Source organism: Tamandua tetradactyla, chromosome 5 (assembly GCF_023851605.1).
Source record: "Tamandua tetradactyla isolate mTamTet1 chromosome 5, mTamTet1.pri, whole genome shotgun sequence".
Lineage (NCBI taxonomy): Eukaryota > Metazoa > Chordata > Mammalia > Pilosa > Myrmecophagidae > Tamandua > Tamandua tetradactyla.
Genome location: NC_135331.1, coordinates 156,050,534 through 156,071,762, shown reverse-complemented (window position 1 = coordinate 156,071,762; position 21,229 = coordinate 156,050,534).

Below are 21,229 nucleotides of genomic sequence, written 5' to 3'. Positions count from 1 at the left end.
TTGACATCTGGAACTAAGTAGTAAAATCATTGGTAACTGAAGATAAAAATAAGGAGGGGATTAAGCTATAAGCTTCACCTGGCATCTCTCATTAAAGTCTGAATAAAATTCTTCATTCCGATTTGCAACACTGCTTGTAGTTCATTTTATTACTTTTACAGGGGACAAACAGCCATGTAATTAGAGTGTATTTGCAGTATTACATACTTATTTGTAGCTTGAAGATTAGATACCAATGGGATGTTATCATTTAATGGCAAGTATAATCATCAACGAAGCTTGTTTGCATCTAAGAGTTTACGTTTTAATACTACTACAACCATAAATTACTTTTCAGTTAGCTTATATCCATATTATTTTAATATTTATATCTATATAAGATGCAGTAAGATCATTCTTAAGTTGTGGTTAAAAAATGATTCAGCTGAACATATGCATCATAAATAAATATTTTACATTATGGCACTTCCTATTTTTATACTAATTTCAATGCAAGTTATCACAACCATATATTTAGCTTCTAGAGAACGTTCATGACATGAGTTGTCTTTTCAAGGATTTGTATAATAATAGTTATAAGCCATTTGTTTGTGTAGAAGCACTTGTTTTTCAAAGTGACTTCACGAAGATTAAACTCTCATACTATCCTAAGGGATTAGTAAAGTGAAGGGATTACGAGCTTTCTTTAGTCTAAAGGGAATTTGGGATACAGAGGCGGTATACTCAGAATCCCAGGAGTGAAGTTGATGCCTATGAACCATAAATAGTACTCTTTCATTCTGGAAGCTGAACAGCAGCATGATAAATACGTTGAAAGCAATCTCTAAAGTTTTCATTCACTGATCTATCCATCCATCCATCCATCCGTCTGTTTACACTGTGAATGCAAGAGCTATGCAATGGGACCCACCCAAGGTGAAACTGGATTTTCTGGGGAAGTTGGGAATTGAGGCCAAAGTCATCCAGAGGCCCGAGAGTCAGGCAGAAAGCAGAGGCCCCAGAAGAACAGGGGTTGCGAGTGACGGGCAAGACAATACTGGGGTTAATGAAAGGAAACATAAGCAATACTGGATGAACCACCAAACTCTCTGGACCAGTGGTGTGTTGGTAAATGTTTAACAACTGGTTCCCCTGGGGAGAAAAAAGCTCTGATGTAGCATTTACTGATTTTCATGGTGTAAATGTTCAAAACAGCGATGATTTCAAGTTATCAACCTGTTGTACCTAACCATGGAGTTGGGCACAGATACACCGTAGCACATCATTATATGATGTTTCCATCATACAGATACAATAGTTGAAATTGTCGAAAATGTGAAATGATTACATGGTGATGAATTTTGAGTGTTTACTGTATTCGAGTTATATAATTTATTCATAAATTTATATAATATGATTTTGAATAATGGCTTTGTTAATTAGTTGACATGCAAAATGTCTGAAAATTTAACCATTGGTTCTCTCCAGCTGATGCTAGCTTGCTCATCCATCACACTGCTACTCTGGACTCCTGGTTTCCAAAATGTTGGGGGATCCAGATGGTTGGGCTCTGACTTGAAACAGATTTCCCTTCTCTCTTCTTTGTGTACATACCTAGTTTTCTCATGAAATAGATTAATTTTATATTCTGAATCTGCAGGTCTGGAGGCCCTGACCTGATCATCCAACTCAATGCACCCTTCAAGAAGTAGCTCAAATTATGCCTCCTCTTTAAATCTTTTCCTGCCCCTCTTTACATCTTCCCAACCTCTAAGCCATGGTGGCAGACTTACACTTCTCTGTTCCATGTAATATTGGGTAGCAACTTTGGTTGGAGACTATGGGCCTCATGGTTAACTGCACAAGTTGTTCTAAGACAGAGCTGAGTGCAATTATTGTTCCACCCCTTTCCCAATTGAACTATCTAATCTCTGTTCTTTATTCCCTGTCTATAAAATGTGGGCAATAAAATTACCTTTCAGGATTGTTTTGAGGATTAAATGAAAGAAAAAAAATGTAAAGATTTTTTGCACAATGTCTGGTATACACTGAATGCTTAGTAAATGCTGGCTGCTATACTGCTAATGATTTGTGCATTCTCCACCATGTGCATGCACTCTCTATGGCTTGCTGGACTGCTGATCACCACTTCAACTCTGAGAGGGTGGGAACTGGGTCACACACATCTTTATCTCCCTATGGGCACATGATTGCTACACAATTAACGGTGGTTGGATGAGCTATTTATTTATTTATTGTATGCTGTATGGTAGGGGTCACATTTCATTCTTTTTCCACTTGACTATCCTGTTATTGCAGCATCATTTGTTGAATTTCTTTTTTTTCTTGGCAGGGTGAAAGTGCACGGGCTAGGAATCGAACCCGGGTCTCCAGCATGAGAAGCGAGGATTCTTCTGCTGAACTGCCCTTACACGCCTGCAACTACTTATTTTGAACAGTAATATTTTACGTATATTATTGATGATAAAAGTCTTATCTACTGAAGTCATAATTATAGCTACTTTATATACTTCAACTATATTTCCATCGTTATGTCAACCTAAAGTCAAAATATAATAAGACCTCCTGGAGTTGTTAATAGTTAAACATTTTATTTTTGAGATAATTGTAGATTCACAGGCAGCTGTAAGAAATAATTTGGAACAATCCTGTGTATCCTTTACCCACTTTCTGCCCTGGGTTACATCTTGCAAATCTATAGAGTAATATTATAACCAGTATATTGAAATTGATACAGTCACAGCATAGAACAGTTCCACTGCAACCCATTTTTTTCTCACCAAATTCTTTTGCAGATTGGCTAGACTATTTTACATTCCCACCAGCAATGCGTGAAGTTCAGTTTTTCTGTTTCCTCTCCACCATTTGGTGCTGTCACTTTTTTTCTTTTTTCAGCCTATTTTATAGGTGTGCATTGCCATAGTGGCTAATGATGTTGTACATATTTTCATGTATTTGTATGCCATCTTTATGTCCTCTTTAATGAAATATATTTTCATGTCATTTTCCATTTTTTAAATGCATATTTTGTTTATTTTACTAAGTGCTGGGAGTTCTTTATATATTTTAGCCCTAGTCCTTTGTTGTAAATGTTTATAAATACTTTCCCAGTTTGTAGCATATCTTTTTATCCTCTTAACAGGGATTTATTCAGAGCAAATGTCTTACATTTTGATAAAGTTAGATTTATCAATTTTTTAATGGATTCTTTAGGGGATATCAAGTCTAAGAATTCTTTGCCTAGTCCTAGATCTCAATTTTTTTTTCTCATATGTTTTTCTTTCTTTCTTTCTTTCTTTTTTTTGGCATGGGCAGTCTCCAGGAATCGAACTCAGGTCTCTGGCACTGAGCCACGGTTTCACTTCCCTCTCATATGTTTTTAATATAGTTTTGTGTTTTACACTTGAGTCTGTGAACCATGTTGAGCTAATTTTTGTGTAATGTGAGACATAGTTTGAGGTGCTTTTTTTTTGCCTATGGTTGTTCAATGACTTCATTGCCATTTATCAAATAGGCTGTCTTTCCTTCATTGAAATACTTTTGAATCTTTATAAAAAATCAGTTAGGTGCATTTTCGTGCATCTGTTCTAGATTCTCTAATGACCAATGTGCCTATCTCTCCACCAATACTACAGCCTTGGTTACTGTGGTTATGTAATGAGTCATGAATGAGGTAAACTGATTCTTCTTACTTTATTCTTTCTCAAAACTGTTTTAGCTATTCTAGTTCCTTTACCTTCTCATGTAAATTTTTAGAATAATCTTAAGCATATTTACAAAATATTTGCTGGGATTTTGATAGAAATTGCATCGAACTTGTATATTAATTTGAGGAGAATTGATGCTTTTATTGTGCTGAATATTTTAATCCATGAGGGGGAGCGAACAGTGAACTCAATGCTAATATGTTCCTCAGTTCTGAGGTTTCTTACCATGTTGGTCTTCTTTTTTCTACCTTCATATATATGTATAAATATATATATATATATATATATATATATATATATATATATAATTTCCAGTGTTTTCAGCTGTCCATAGTAGGAGGAATTCTGACATAGTCCATTGACCTGGAAATGGTCATCTAGCTTCAGTTTTAATGCATGCTGTGTGTACCATGGCTTGTCGTATACCCCCAAAAAGCCATATTCTTTAATCCTCTTTAAACATTATTGAATGGGATCTTCTTGACTTAGTTGTTTCCATGGAGATGTGACCCACCCAATTGTGGGTGGGAACTTTTGTTTAGGTGGTTTCCATGGAGATGTGTCTCCACTAATTCAAGTGCTTACTGGAGTCCTTTAAGGGGAAACTATTTTGGAAAAGGCTACAGAGCTGACACAGGCAGAGATGTGTGAAGATGAAGAAAGAAAATGCCCTGGGGAAGCTGTTTGAAACAAGAAGCCAAAGACCCCAGCAGATGCCAGCCATGTGTCTTCCCAGCTGACAGTGGTGTTCTGAACCCATTGGCCTTTTTTGAGTCAAGGTATCTTTACCTGGATGCCTTAGTTTGGGCATTTTTATAGCCTTAGAACTGTAAACTTGCAACTGAATAAATACCCTTATAAAAGTTGTTCCACTTCTGGTATATTACATACTGGCAGCTTTAATAAACTGAAACACTATGGATACATTTTGAAGGATTTAAAAATATTTACTCTACATTTATAATATTAAGTAAGATAAAATGTCTGTCTGAGCATTGCAAAGAGGGGCCCCTTTCAGAAATGATATTCCAGTAGACAAAAACAGTTGACTTCCAGGGTTTTCTGAGAGGCTGGAATCATGAGACACACTCTATGGAATTGTAGATAAGTAATGCTTGGAAATAAATCAGTTTTGAACCAGTACAGATAGTTTATCAGGATGGATAAATGTACCATACTAATCATCATCTCCCTGCTCCCCACTTTATAAGACACCACTCCCCCCTATGTAATAAGGAACTTTATTGTCAACTAGTCTTTGTAACCTGCACATTTGGATATTCCCTAACTGCCTTTATAAGCAGCTGTGACCAGATGGCTTTTGAGACTCTTAACTATGGCTCTGCCAGTCTGAGATCTCCCTGCTCCAGCAGTTTCTCCTTCAATAAACCTACAGCTTTGATTACATTGGTGACAGTTTGTATATAATCTTTAATTCTTTTGACAGGTGTGCTAGTTTCTGAATTTTTAATTTTACTTAAAAGAGAAAAAAATAACTATCAGCATTATCAGTGCCAAAATAGTAAGAAGGACTTCTAAGGTTCTAAGTTTCTGTTATAAAAAGTGTGATATAATTAGCAAGTAAAGGGTCAAATAATATTACATGGTGCTTTATCAATTACAAAGGCACTAGAAAGGTAATTATAAAATGTGTTATTCTGAGGAAGAATTTGAAGTTGTTGTGGTTGTCAATACATTTTGAATACAGCTTCTGCTGAGATAAAGAATCAAAACTTTGGAATGAATCAGCTGTATTTGAATTCTGAGTTCTGCTGGTTAGCCTCTTTTTACTCATCTGTTAATCAGAGATGGGGTGGTTGTGAGGACTCATTGACAGAATATACCCACAGTTCCTAACAGTTTCCAGCACACTATTCTACAAATAGTGTATGTCTGTCTTTAACAGGATCTGAGGTTCAGGTTAATTCAGGATGAATTACATCTCATAGTCCCAGGCAAATGTCTTTGCAATTTCTGTAATTTTATAAGAAAATTTGCCTTGGGGAATTAGTACTCAAAACTGCTTTTAAAAACTTTGAAACAAGTCTTATGATTTGAAAATAATTTAGTTGAATATCTACTGATAGAATGGAAAGGAAGGCAAAGTTCTCTTGTTAGGTGTGTATTGAGGAAGACACGTGGAAACTTTAAGAGAGACAATAATAATTGTATTCCAACTTCCTTTTAAGACAATGGTAAAAATCCTTTCCATTTGTATACTGCTTTACAGTTGACAAAGAGCTTTCACATACATTATCTCCTTTAAAAGAGACTGGAAGGCGCCCTTCCTGGCCTGATTGATGTTTATGAATATACTACTTTCTCCTAGGCTGCAGTCATCAATAGTCAATGAGAAGAACGGGTGGCATTTTTGGAAATGCTTTGCTGCCAGGTAACTGCATTAACTCTACTATTGTTGAGTAGAGCCATGTATTAACTGTGCCACAGGATATCATCCATATCAACTAATGAATATTTGAGTCCATGTTCCTAGTGGAGCAGTGTTTGAGACCTGTTCCTCTCTTGATCCACTGCACTATCATGGGATTCAGATACCCAGTGAGGTTCTTTCTGATGGCACTAGCCATTTCAGAAAAACCTACATTGAGAATGATTAAATCTTAGCGAAAAATGCTGAGGATGCACAAATAGGTAAACTTCCATATGGAACAAGGATTACACTGCTGTAAGGTCTTATTTTTTTTTTATGTCATGGGTAAATATACTTCAATATAAAGAACTTTCCGTGATAAGAGCTATGGGGTGCTAATGAAGTCAAGTCTGTGGAAGTATTCAAGACAAGTATGAGGTGGAACAGAGATGTCCTAAAAGTGCTTTCTGCACTATTTTGGACTTTTAGGATTTCTAAGGTCTTTTCTGACTCCAGGTTATCTGCTTTTCAAGATTCTTACTTGTTCTCTGATTCTTCATTCTGGAAGGAACCACTTCCTAAGTTCTGTTAATTTCTCAGCCCGTTGACTGGAAACAGGCAAAAACAAAACAAAACCAAAAACACACGCTTTCTAGGAAAATTAGTAGGAGCAGGGGTAGAACTGAAATAGGCAAGTCAACAGTCCCTGGACCAGGGATGTACTCAGTTGTGTTTTGCTTTATGTTTGGGCAGGATTTCTTCAATATTATCCACCATTTCTAATTTCCATAAATAATACTGCTCTTGACTTTTCTTCCACCAAAGCTCCTAACGCTCTAGCCAGAGTGCTAGGAAAGAATAGGTCTTAAAACACTTTTAACCAGTTGTTTTAATACCACATAATGAAGTGAGTCAGTTCCCTATTTTAGGGTTAGGGATTCTTTCTGCATCTGTTGCATGAAACCAGGAACAAGGCTGTAAGCCTCTGGGAACATTATGCTGAAACAGAACAAACCGGGGTCAAGGCTCAGGGAGTAGTTTTATTAGTCTATGGCCATAGGGCTCAGCCAAGTAGCCTCTGAAAGTCTGAGCCCCCAGCAGGGGTTGTCACAGGGTTTTAAGGAAAGTGCTTGGCTGCATGCCGATGTACAGAAGGGGAGGGGTCTCTATAGGAATTTTTCTTTTCCTGCCTACGTGCAGTTTCAATCACTCCCTGGTGAACGAGTCTTCTCACAGGGGAAATGGCCTGAGTAAACAGGGGCCTGCCTGCTGTGAGAGGAAATGGCTTGGGCAAGCAGGGGCTGCCTGCTATACATCAAGCCACCCTGAGAATGAGCCTGTCATTTGTGGTGACCCATTTACAGGAATTAGTTTTGGAATTTATCATTTCTCTTTGCGGTGTAAGTGATGGTAACCCAAACTTAAATAGCTAAAGGTTACCAATGAATTGACTGATTCAGAACTGGAAGGTTTTGTGGTCTGGTCAACTTCAGTCACAACTAGATAGTTATTGGACCTAAACCACAACATAGCTATTCTGAATCAAAGTAGATAAAATAGTTTAGCAATAAAGGGATTGTTTTTTAATATGTGAAAACGAATTGATGTTAAACGTGTTTCTTTTTAAAGGATGGCTATCATGATACTTCTGTACTTTTATCTCCCATAACATTCAATAAACATGCATCTCTATTGATCTCACTTGTTTGCTTGTTCAGTGTTTGCCCTTCTCACTAGGCTGGAAGCTCATTGAAGGCAAGTCAAGTCTAGTCACTTACAGTTGTTCCAGTGATCCCAATGTAAGGCCCAGTACTACACATACTTGAATGAATGAATAAATGAATGGATGGGTGAATGAATAAAAAAAGAGTGTCAGGTAGTATAGAATGGTTGAAAGTTTATGGGATTTAGAATCAGATAGAATGTCATTCAAATCTAGCTCCATCATCATTTAGTATGGTATGGACTTGAGTAAATTAATTTTAAGACTAAATTTATCAATTTATATTATTTACCTTTGTTAGTGTTGTGAGAATTAAAGATGATATATTTAATCTGATACTAGCAGAGACTCATTAAATGATAGTCATTCTTAGTGTTATAATAAAAGGCTTTGTGCTAACTGCTAAGAATACGAAGATGTAAGATAAAATTGTGGAGAGGGGAACAGAACCATGAGCAGGTCATGGTGCAAAATGTTAAGGTTCATTATTGAGGTGAGTACAATATACAGCAGGGATACAGGGAGGGGCCATGCCTGGAACAGAGCTGCCATATTGCACAACTATAGAGACCACTGCATGGCTGGCATTCACATACCTTAATGGGTGAACCATATGAAATTGCTGCTATTCATCCATTTTGATAAAAATATTAAAGGTGAATGTGTCCCCTGGAAGTAAACCATATGGAGTCCCCGCATGGAGAAGAATGAGGAATCAGAAATTTCCTAGAGGCAATCACATTGGAGATGAGCCATGGATGAAGAAAAGGAGCTGGTGTGGTGCAGAAGTGAGGAAGACATTGCTAGTGGAGCTGGCAGATGCTAAGACAATGAGGCTTGACACTACATGCAGAGGGCAACCAAGAGAACTTCATGTTTCTGAAAGTGGAAGTTGAGGCAGAATCAGACAGTACATGAAAGGTGGACAAGAGTTGGGTTATTGAAATATTAAAGCATAATTGCAACGTGGCTATTAGGGAAGACAATATTAGAACTGTCACCTTTTGAGATTAGAGATGTATTTATTTGTGTATTTATTATAAACTCCTAGAGATCAAATGCCTTGTCCAATTTCTTCAAAAGTACCTATCCAGTGCCTGGAACTAAGTAAGTATTAAATACATATTGGATGAAGGAATGAGGGGGTAGCAAACACAAATTTTTCTAAGTCTTCTATTTTCATACCGGTTTTTCCCTTGAAATACTTTGGAGATGTATGTTTTCAGGAATCTAAAGGAGAGTTATTTCTTGCAATTGTCTCAATTACCTCATTCATGTGTAAGGGAACGCTTTAGCACAAGTACCAAATGCATGAGGAAGATGTCCTCCTTTCCCCCTGACTTTTCGGGTCTCTGGACCCAAGCCTGTGTGGTGCCAGGTGACAAGTCAGGGTTGGCTGCTTGCCAAAGCAGAGAGATGCAGAGAGAAATGTTGCATATTTTTCTTGACATGCTAACTTAAAGCCCCTTAGCTGGAGATGAAGAGGTTTCGGGGTGTGTGTGTGTGTGTGTGTGTGTGTGTGTGTGTGTGTGTTGGGGGTGGGGGTGGGAAGTAATAAATGAAGAAAGCTTCTTCTTAAATTTTTGCCAAATTAAACACAAGGCCATTTGTCATAGAGTGTCATCTGAGAGACAGGGTATTTACAAGATGCAGTGTGCAATTCAATTTGGCAAGCATTTGGATATCATAAGAACTTGAATTAGATTGTGTACTACATCACTTGCCACCAAACGTGGTGGTGATGTCTGTTATTTGGTTCTGGTTTTCAGTATCAAGTATCTCCTTGCTTTACCATAGTGATGAATTTTTCACTTTTAAAGTGTAACATAAATCCAGGCCATTTCTGTTTTGCATCCAGTTTTGTAAATTATGTTTTACTTCATAGAAAAAAAGGAAACAAGTTTGATAGAGACTTATGGAGGCCCAGGGCCTGGGCTCCCCCTCCATATTGAGAGTAAGCTACTACATGTAGCTGCCTATATGATGAAGACAAAGTTAAAGGTCAACTGGCTTCAAGGAAGCAAGAACCTACAGATGGTCTCACAAACCACACATCTTGAAAAGATGACAAATCTCCAAACTCTTGTGTCATGAGATCCTGCTGAAACTTTGTTTTCATACTCTATGGAATGACTTTGTCCTAAACCCTAATAAGCTATCTCTTGCACTCCCTGCCTTTCTGGAGTGCTGACTTCAATTTTCTGGATGCCACCACCAGGAAAGATCTCCTGTTGGTAAATCCTAATAAAATTCATGTCTAACTCTGCACCAGACATGTTCTTTGGTCTAGGGGCTGTGCTGACACAAGCCCATCAAGAGCTGGGTTGGAATACCACCTCGCTGTGTACAGGACCTAATATCCTAAGTTCTTTTTCAATTTACATGAACTATCATTGTATGTAACATAACAACAGATTTTTTCTTCCCCCAAATGCAAAAGCTCATTTTTAATGAAAACATTTAATATTGGAAATACTAAATATGTGTTGGCATGAAAGACAAACCACTTAATTATGGAGGGATAAATATTTATTCAAATGAAAACAGTTCTCTGGAAGCCTAGTTTTGGTGATTACATGGTGATTCTAAGTATCTCCTAGAACATTCACAGTGCCTGCTTCTCCTCCCACAAAGACAAACAAGCTTATTGTCTTGAGTATTTGAAACAAAACATTTACTACTCATGTTTAAAATGATCAAATTTCCACATTGATCAAAGAGTTTGGAGAAGAACCTTATATCTGAAATCTTTGATAGTTCTTCAACATCACAGCTTTTAAGGGTCATCATGTAAAGGATTCTTTTAAGGTGCTGGATCTTTAGAGCTTCAGTGAAGTTAGCTCTGGCCCTCACAGAGTCCGGTTAAATTTGATGCCGTTTGGAAACATGACAGTGAAAAACAACTGGATTTGGGAATGGAAATTTCTAAAATTGTTTAAGGTGCTAATGTGTGCCTACAGAGGTCAATGGGGGAGACCATTGTTGCTATATTCACCCAAACCAGAAACCCAGGAGGGAAATTCTATATACGCAAATCCCCTCCCAAGCCAGAGACTATTGTGATATCTAAGTATTGGGGGGAAGATAGTCGTTTTGTCAGGCATTCATTAGTACTAGATGTTACTTTTCTTACTTGCAAGAATTAATGTGATTCCTTAAAGAGTAGCAGTAAACTGAACAATTGTTAGTGATTTGAGTACCAAAAGACAAAAGTCCACTAAGTGAACCTTTAAATAGCAGGCACTTTTCTCTATGAATTGTCAGACCACATTCTTACTCGGAGAGTAAGTCTTACTAACCTGAAGACTGAGGAGAAAAAAGTAAAACATATGTACCGGGGTTATTTGCAGAATCAAAAGCCTTAAGACACCAGCTGCATCTCATTATGAAGTTAACCAGTTAGTCCACGCTTTACTTGCCTTGCAGTTAATTGCAAAGCGCATTTCAAAGCAATACATGGACAATTTTACTTTATTATTCTCTTTTGAAAAGCTGCTAGTTTAAGGAACATAGTCTACATGTTGTGAAAGTAAGAAAGTAAAACCAAAGACATCGGCTTCTTGCAGAAGGGTCCTTGGGGATTATGTGGTTTTTGCTTTACAAGAGGTTAAAAGTATGTCTGGGAGATTTTTATTCTCCTACTCTCTGAACTCAGCTTGACAGTTCTAAAAAGGACCCTTCCTTCCTCAGCAATGAAATAAGCCTTGGAGAGAAGCAAAAGAACCCAGAGCTTATGCCAAGGCAGGCAGGTTTGTGAGGGGCACTTGGAGAACGGCGAGCAATTAACTTTGTCTTTCAACTGGAGAAAACCTGGTTTCTCTTGATCTCGCACTAGACTTCAACCAGTGGCTGGGATTCTTTACAGTGAGTGAAGTAGAGAGTGATGCTGCAGTACCAAAAAGGAGAGACCCGCCCTGGTCCAGCATTCATAGTGAGAGAACTTTCATAATGAAGCCCATGGATAAAGGACTGAGATCCTTTACAGCAGAGGGAAGTGCAAATAGGGCGCGTCTGAGCTGATCTCTTGGAGCCACTTCACCTCTGAACAGGTTTGGAGCTTTCAAACCCCTTGAAGTTTTAAAAAGGCACTGATTTCAGCATGAGATGTTTGCTGCACTGTGCTCAGCTGGAATGAAACGAAGGGGAGGAAAAGTAGCTTCTTTCTTGCATTCAGAAAGCAGAGGCCAATTGAATGGATTCTACTCAAACTGATTGTAGGTTTTGAGAAAAAAAAAAGCTAAGAAGTTTAAATCCTATTCACTAAGTTCACAAAAACAAAACCAGGTCACAGAAGGACTCTGAGAAGTGCACACATTTTTACAAGGGACAGACAATTTAAAACAAGCCTCATTAAATACGTCCCTTTCAAACACTTTTCTTAGTATAATTCGGTAGCTCACAGTTCTCTGCCTTATTTTAAAGGTCTTCGTTACTGTAGGCTAGTTTAAGTCAAATGCTCCAAATGATACTGTAAATTTACAAGGATCTATCGCTTCATTGAATAAACACCAAAAATATTTTTGTTTTTCTTTTAAAGAATAAATATATTTCTTTACCTCCTCCCTCCCCTCCACTTGCCATTTACAATTGTGCTATATAACATGGAACTGAATGAAAGAGCTGAAAGTGAAATCTAGTTGTCCTTTATTTGTTTGCTTATCCTTCTCATCTCATATCTCCACTTGGGCAAAATGCACACAACACTGAGAGCGGCTCTTACTTGCTTGCCTTCCACTTATTTATCCTTTGCTCATGCAAAATGTTACACATTTCTCCATCTGCTTAACTCATGCAATGCTTTAAAGCTTATTCAGCTACCTGAATCTCCTTTCTTTCTGTCTGCTTTAGCATTCCTGGTCTTGGTCTGAAGGCCTCCAGAGGTCAGGAAATTGGAAATTACTTCACTTTGTATAGGACCTGGGAGAGCACTCTATAAAGCTTAACAAATGCTTTTACATGATGGTGAAAGTGATGCGTTGATACCATCTAACTGTTTATAAGGAACCTTGAAAAGAGTGGATCAAACGTGTAAGATATTGTCTGCCTGGAATTTACACTTAACACTGGCTGGTTCAGGCTGCAGAAGCATTGCTTATGCCGAGGAAAGGGACTGCATTTAGTCAAATGATCTGACACTGTCATTAGGTTGCTTAATTAATTTACAGGTCTGTATTTTTTAATCTGTATAAAATAAACAGGACACCAAATGGTACTTCATAACTACTTATCAATTAATTAGAGAAACATATTTGAAGAATCACATTCAAATAAATTTTTGCAGTCAATAGGTCACGATGTATGAGTTGTGCAGTGGAATGGCATCTCATTTTTATCTCCATTTTATGGATTAAGATAATTGTTTCCAAGAGACTGAATGAAGTTGGAAACTTCCCACGCTAGAATCACCCAATGAGCTAAGATTAGGGGCAGAATTAAAACTCACATTCCATGAGTCCTACACCACTGCTTAAATGATTGAATAGCAAGCAAGATACATGGTGTTTTTTTATCCCCATTATTTTAACGTTCCATTTAGAGAGTACTAATTTCTGCGCATTTTCTTAGGTACAGGCAGTGAGCCAGCTTGAAGAAAATAGCAGCTCTCCATAAACAGTGGTATATGTGCTCAGGGAGTGTGCATGTTCCCTTTGAGATACTTCAGGGGATGTTATTATAGTAAATAATCAATGGCTGGTGAAAACAGTGTTGTAGCCATACTTATACTACAGAAAGATGAGCAATGTAGGATATAAGAAATACACACCCAGGTCTCTTCGTGAGCCAAATTGGCTTTCTCTTTTCAAAATTTGTGGAAACTGGTTGCCAATAAAAGCTGCAACTATTTTCTATCTTCTCCTCCTACCCGCCCCTTCTTTTTATCCCCCCTGGCTCCTTCTTTTCCTCCACCTTCCTCTTCCTCTCCTTTTTCTCCTTATTATTAAGATGACTGAATTGACAGATATTTCAAATCCTAGATTTGGAAGAAACCTTAGACATCTGCATTTCTAGATCCACCTCACCAAAATACTTCAGCTTACAACTTTCTTGTCTCCAACAAGTAAAAGTTAATAGGATTCTTCTCAAGGAAAATGGGAAGTTTGCCTTTTGAGCTTCTGTTTTATTCAGTCCTTTCCTTTCTCTTTTTTCCTAATGATTACTCCATCCTCCAAACACCGTAATTGCCCCAGTTAAGTTATATATTTTGATAATTTCTGAAGTCACTTTAGTAAGAGTGAAATCTCTGATTACAAACTGTTTTTTTTTACATCTTTGCATTGTGCAGTTTCATGGATTTTTTTTCTTTTTAATTTTCATTCTAGCAACATATATGCTAAACATTTTGCCTCAACTAGTGGATTACTTTTTTGAGATTTTCTCTGGTAATAGAATGATTATTTCTCCCACTCCTGTCCCAATTAAAGGCAATTTAGGTACCACTAAGCAGCATAGAGTTATATTTTGGGGCTGGAAATGGAGAAAGCTGTGAAATGAAATTACATATTTGACACTGAAGATAAGATTGATTTAGTTTTTAAGGCAAAATAGGTGTGCTTTATCTGAAGGGAGATAGACCAACTGGAACCATCAAAGATTTCTCTCTACTCTGATGGTTCCCAGCAACTCTGAGGACAACAGTCAATCCTTAGTTGATTCCACTCAGAGGCTGGAGGGTGAGAATTTGGAAGTCTCCTCTTTCCCTTTCTGTGAACTGTGGGTTTCTTTGGGCTGGCTAGAAAGTTAGACATGCAGCCTGCCCCATGTCATGGTAGCACTTGATGAGCTCAAGACAAAAGGGGGTAGCTTTCATCTTAGTAAGGAAGTTGAGAAATTCTCATGTTGAATTATCTTTCAAGCAAACCAGGTTAGAAATATTTGATGAAATAATGATAAATACACAAGAAGTTCTGCACACAAAGGTCAAACTGGATGTAAATAAATTCCTTTAACCCCAATGGCATTTGTCCAAAAGGTTTGAAGGAATTAAAAAGAACTTTAGCCTAGAGGAATAATAGGTGACACTTCATTGGAGACTATAAAATGTAGGGAAGGTTACCATTGATGATGCAGTAAAATAAAGAAAATTTTTGTTGCAGTAATACTCTAGTTCTTGATGAATGGTTTATTTTCTTTTTTTCTTCTTTTATTAATTAAAAAAATTAGCAACAAACAAACAAAACAATAAGATATCATTCCATTCTACATATATAATCAGTAATTCTTAATATCATCACATAGTTGTATATTCATCATTTCTTAGAACATTTGCATCGATTTAGAAAAAGAAATAAAAAGACAACAGAAAAAGAAATAAAACAATAATAGAGAAAAAAAAGTTATACATACCATACCCCTTACCCCTCGCTTTCATTTATCACTAGCATTTCAAACTAAATTTATTTTAACATTTGTTCCCCCTATTATTTATTTTTATTCCATATGTTCTACTCTTTCGTTGATATGGTAGATAAAAGGAGCATCAGACAAAATGTTTTCACATTCACATAGGCACATTGTGAAAGCTATATCATTGTTCAATCATCATCAAGAAGCATGGCTACTGGAACACAGCTCTACATTTTCAGGAAGTTCCCTCCAGCCTCTCCACTATATCTTGAACAACAAGGTGATATCTACTTAATGCGTAAGAATAACCTCCAGGATAACCTCTCAACTCTGTTTGGAATCTCTCAGCCATTGACACTTAGTCTCATTTCACTCTTCCTCCTTTTGGTCAAGAAGGTTCTCTCAATCCCTTGATGTTAATTCTCAGCTCATTCTAGGGTTTTTCTCAGTCCCTTGATGCTGAGTCTCAGCTAATTCCAGGATCTCTGTCCCACGTTGCCAGGAGGGTCCACACCCCTGGGAGTCATGTCCCATGCAGAGAGGGGTAGGGTGGTGAGACTGCTCATCATGTTGGCTGGAGGGAGAGGCCACATCTGAGCAACAAAAGAGGCTCTCTTGGGGGTGACTCTTAGGCCTAAATTTTAAGTAGACTTGACCTATCCTTTGTGGGGTTAAGTTTCATATGAACAAACCCCAAGACTGGGGGCTCAGCCTGTAGCTTTTGTTGTCCATACTGCTTGTGAGAATATCAAGAATTCGACTTGGGGAAGTTGAATTTCTCCCCGCTCTCACCATTCCCCGAAGGGGGCTTGCAAATACTTTTCCACTCACTGATCAAATCACTCTGGGATTCATTAGGGCATCACTCTGGATGAACCAACAAAATCTCATGTCCTACCTGAGATTCCAAGTACTTATGATGTTCAATCAAACTATCTACATAAGTTATATTAGGAAATGCTCTAGTCAAAATCTAAATTTTGTAACAAATAAATATTTTTTGCTTTAGTCTCACACATAAGGTGACATTTTAAAATATTATTTACCATCTATTTTCAACACCCTGCAATAATGACATTCCTTTATTCTTCCTCATGTAAAAACATTTTTAAAATTTGTACATTGTACAATTCACTATTGTTATACACTCTAGGCATTCCTAGATTATACCATGTCAATCTTTAACATCTATCTTTCTCTCTGATTTCATTTGTGTCCCCAACCCTCCTCCCTCTATCATTCTCACATGCAGCTTCATTCAGTGTTTTAACATAATTATATTACAGTTAGGTAGTATTGTGCTGTCCATTTCTGAGTTTTTGTATCCAGTCCTGTTGCACAGTCTGTATCCCTTCAGTTCCAATTATCCAATATCTTACCCTATTTCTATTTCCTGATGATCTCTGTTACCAACGACATATTCCAAGTTTATTCACTAATGTCAGTTCATATCAGTGAGACCATACAGTATTTGTCCTTTAGTATTTGGCTAGTCTCATTCAGAAAAATGTTCTCAAGGTCCATCCATGTTGTTACATACTTCATAAGTTTATTTTGTCTTAAAGCTGCATAATATTCCATCGTATGTAATACCAGTTTGTTTAGCTACTCGTCTGTTGATGGACATTTTGGCTGTTTCCATCTCTTTGCAATTGTAAATAACACTGCTATAATAAACATTGGTGTGCAAGTGTCCGTTTGTGTCTTTGCCCTTAAGTCCTCTGAGTAGATACCTAGCAATGGTACTGCTGGGTCATATGGCAATTCTATATTCAGCTTTTTGAGGAACCGCCAGACTGCCTTCCACAATGGTTGCTCCATTTGACATTCCCACCAACAGTGAATAAGTGTGCCTCTTTCTCCACATCCTCTCCAGCACTTGTCATTTTCTGTTTTGTTGATAATGGCCATTCTGGTGGGTGTGAGATGATATCTCATTGTGGTTTTGATTTGCATTTCTCTAATGGCCAGGGACGTTGAGCATCTCTTCATGTGCCTTTTGGCCATTTGTATTTCCTCTTCTGAGAAGTGTCTGTTCAAGTCTTTTTCCCATTTTGTAATTGGGTTGGCTGTCTTTTTGTTGTTGAGTTGAACAATCTCTTTATAAATTCTGGATACTAGACCTTTATCTGATAGGTCGTTTCCAAATATTGTCTCCCATCGTGTAGGCTGTCTTTTTACTTTCTTGACAAAGTTCTTTGATGCACAAAAGTGTTTAATTTTGAGGAGCTCCCATTTCTTTCTTTCTTTCTTCCATGCTCTTGCTTTAGGTGTAAATCTATAAAACCGCCTCCAATTATAAGATTTATAAGATATCTCCCTACATTTTCCTCTAACTGTTTTATGGTCTTAGACCTAATGTTTAGATCTTTGATCCATTTTGAGTTAACTTTTGTATAGGGTGTGAGATACGGGTCCTCTTTCATTCTTTTGCATATGGATATCCAGTTCTCTAGGCATCATTTATTGAAGAGACGTTCTGTCCCAGGTGAGTTGGCTTGACTGCCTTACCCAAAGATCACATGTCCATAGATGAGAGGGTCTATATCTGAGCACTCTATTCAATTCCTGAATGGTTTATTTTGAAGCAGTAAGTTTATCTTAATGTTCTTGAGATTTTGATGTAGGGCTGACTCAAGTTATCTAATTTATTTCCCTGGATTGTTTCCAACAACAGCAACAAAAATTTCACATTTAAGGCTTTTTTCATCTGTCTTAAAAATTATTTTTTTGGTTTTTCCGTTTTTTTTTTTTTTTTTTTTCATTTTTAGGAAAGTAACTCATGCACCTACTTAACAAAAATCAAATGTAGCACTGGGTTTAGAAGAGAGATTTAGCTTTCATAGAAAATTTCCCCATAATACTCAGAGAACGCACAAGTATGTAATAAAAATCTTTCACATGCACTATTGTAGAAGCTTTCTAATTGATCTCCCTACTTGTACCCTTGTCCTCCTATAATCTGCTCTTAAAAAATTGCCCAAGTAATCTTTCAAAATGTGAGTCCGACCATGTCACTCCTTGGCTTAAAACCATGAAATTCAGAGTAAAAGCCTTATAATGATCTGCAGGGTCTGAATATCTGACCCAACAATACTTCTTTGATCTTAGCAAAAACAATCTTTTGCCTCCGTCTCCCTACTCCAGCCACTCTGGCCCAATTACTGTGTCTCAAAGACACCAGACATGCTCTCAGTCTTGGCTTTGGCAGTTCTCTTTGGCTTTAACATTCTTTTCCTAGACATCTGTATGGTTCATCCCTTCACTCCTTCAAATCCCTGCTCACATCACACCTTCTAAATGAGGCCTTTCATCATTACCTTAAGACTGTGATTTTCCACTTCTTCTCCTCTCCCCATGCCCCATCTTCTCTACACTGCTCTACTCTTCTTTTTCCAACATCACTTCTTTCCTTCTATCATGCTACATAATTTACTCATTTATTATTTTTTGTGCTTATTCCTTCCTTCTTTCCTGTCCCTCACCCCATAAGCCCCATGGGGTTTTTAGGTTTGTTTTGCTTAGACATGTATTCAAGCGCTTAGAAAAATGCTTGGAACATAGATGTTTAATAAATATTAGTATTATTGAATGAATGAATGAATATAATATATACTGAATGTTCTTCAGTAAAATTTTAAAAAGTATATATAGATTAAAAGAGTGCATAATATTCTATGAAAATTTAGTGTACAATACTCAACATGGATACATACCCTAATTGAGGTATTGAACTTCAAGGATTAAAAAAAATCTTTAGACATAAAGGTAGAAAAAACAAATTGCTTAGTATGTTTTGAAAAACAGGCAGCTCTCAGACTTCACAGGAACAATTAATGCCAGATGACAAGGAGAATTTCTACAAAGTTTTGAAGAAAAGAATAAAAGCTAAGATATAAACTGCAAAAAGAATAATAAAAGCAATAAACAAATATTCTCAAACATGAAAGAACTCAAGGAGTGTGACAGTCTTGAATCCGTATTGAAAAAAAATGACCTCACAATGAATTCTAGATAATTAAGAGATAAATCAAAATAAAGAAATCAGAATTCAGAAGCTGTGATAAAAAAGGACTGATGGCGTATGAATCCATTTAAACACAGAATGAGGATTAAACAATTGAGGGAATTATTGCTTCAGAAGAAAATGTGGATAATAGTAAATAGAACAGTGTAAAATTAGTCGTTCAAAGATAATTGAAAAGTACAGGGAGGGGAGATATCAGTATATTTCAAAGAAGGGGCCTACAGATTTTAAAAACATAAAACATATAATAAAAACAATAAGGGGGGGTGCAAGTGTAGTTCAGTGGTAGAATTCTCTCCTGCTGTGTGGGAGACCTTCAATTCCCGGTCCATGCATGTCCCAAAAACAAACAAACAAACAAAAATCAACAAATGGTGCTGCAATAATGGATACGCACATGGAAAAATAATGAAATGTGACCTCGTCATATAGCATGCAAAAAACCCAACAATGATGAATCCAACTCTAATTGTATTTTACACTTGCCCCAACTACTTTCAAGCTTAGAGGGTTCTGAGGATTATGGGCTGCATGGATGGTTCAGTGGTAGAATGCTCGCTTTCCATGTGGGAGACCCAGGTCCTATTTCTGGCCCATGCACCCCCTCCCCCTGCCAAATAAAGATTATGGTGAGGTCTCTCTAAGCGCAACTCTGAAAGCAAAATCATTGCCCTTCCCACTACTTGGGACAAAACATCCAGGGTGAAAGTCTCCCTGGCAGCGTGGCAGATGACTCCCAGGGATGAGCCTGGCCCTGGCACCATGGGATCAATAATGACATCCATACTGACTGAAAGGGGGAAAAGAAGTGTAACAAATAAGGTTCAAATACAGTCAAGAGGCTACTCCGGAGGTCACTTTTATGCAAGTGTCAGTTAGACATTGCTACCATCATAACCTGCTAACCCCCAGCCAAAACCATTCCTGTCAATCCTAAAGAATACCTAGGGCCTTATATAAGATTCTACAAAAGTTTCATGCATTAAGGTAACCTTCCAGAAACCTGCAACCTCCAGATGGGTCCCAGGACCAGATAAGTCCTGAGATGCAGAGAGGCCAGTCTCCGCAGAACATCAACTAGTTACACCCCCCATCCCATATTAGTGACAGCCCCTTCCAACATGAAAAAGTTAGAATAGGCATAGCCCTATTACCTCTAAACAGTGGAAGAAAGATCAAAGGTGATGGTGGAGTTACACAGAGAAAGTAGGGTTTAACAAATGAGTATGAGTGTTGAATCATATTAATATTTCTTTTAGTCTTCGGTATCTTAGAGCAGGTAGAAGTAAAAACCTAAAATTGTGAAATTGTAACCCATACCAAATTCTACAACTAAATGTTGTGCTGTGCTTTGAAATTTATTGCGTTTTGTACATATGCTACTTTTCACATAAAAAGAAAAAAAAGTCATGATAAAAAATATATATTCCTTCTAGTCTCCAACGTTCTAGAGCAGCTAGAAGGAAAAATCTGAGATGATGGTATGGTAGCCCCTGACAAACTCTGAGCTCTGTCCTGCAAATACTTGTTGAAGAGTGCTTTGAAAACTATTGCCCTTTTCTTTCTTTGCTTTGTATATGTTATATTATACAATTAAAAAAAATTAAAAAAAATATTTTGGTGAGGAGCTATGTATTAGAAGATCAGCAATACCTTTAGTTTTGCTTCAGTTTCTCTTTTTTACTATTAAAGTAAAATTAAATCTAATATGTTTAAAATTAAATATAGTCCCTATGTATGATGCCATTTTCACAAAATCAATGTCAGTCTATCTTAATGTGTTATCTGTTTCTATATCTATCTATCTACCTATCTGTATCTATCTATCTACCTACCTATCTATCTATCTATCTATCTATCTATCTATCTATCTATCTATCTATCTATCTATCATCTATCTACCTGTCTATCTATATTTATCATCTATCATAACCCATTTACCTATGTGTCTATTATCTACCTGGTTGTTATCTTTATCCTTACCTATTCATAGCCATAGATCAAGGCCTGGAATTATGCTTGCCTAATGTTAATGACAATAAGTTTTGGACGGTAGG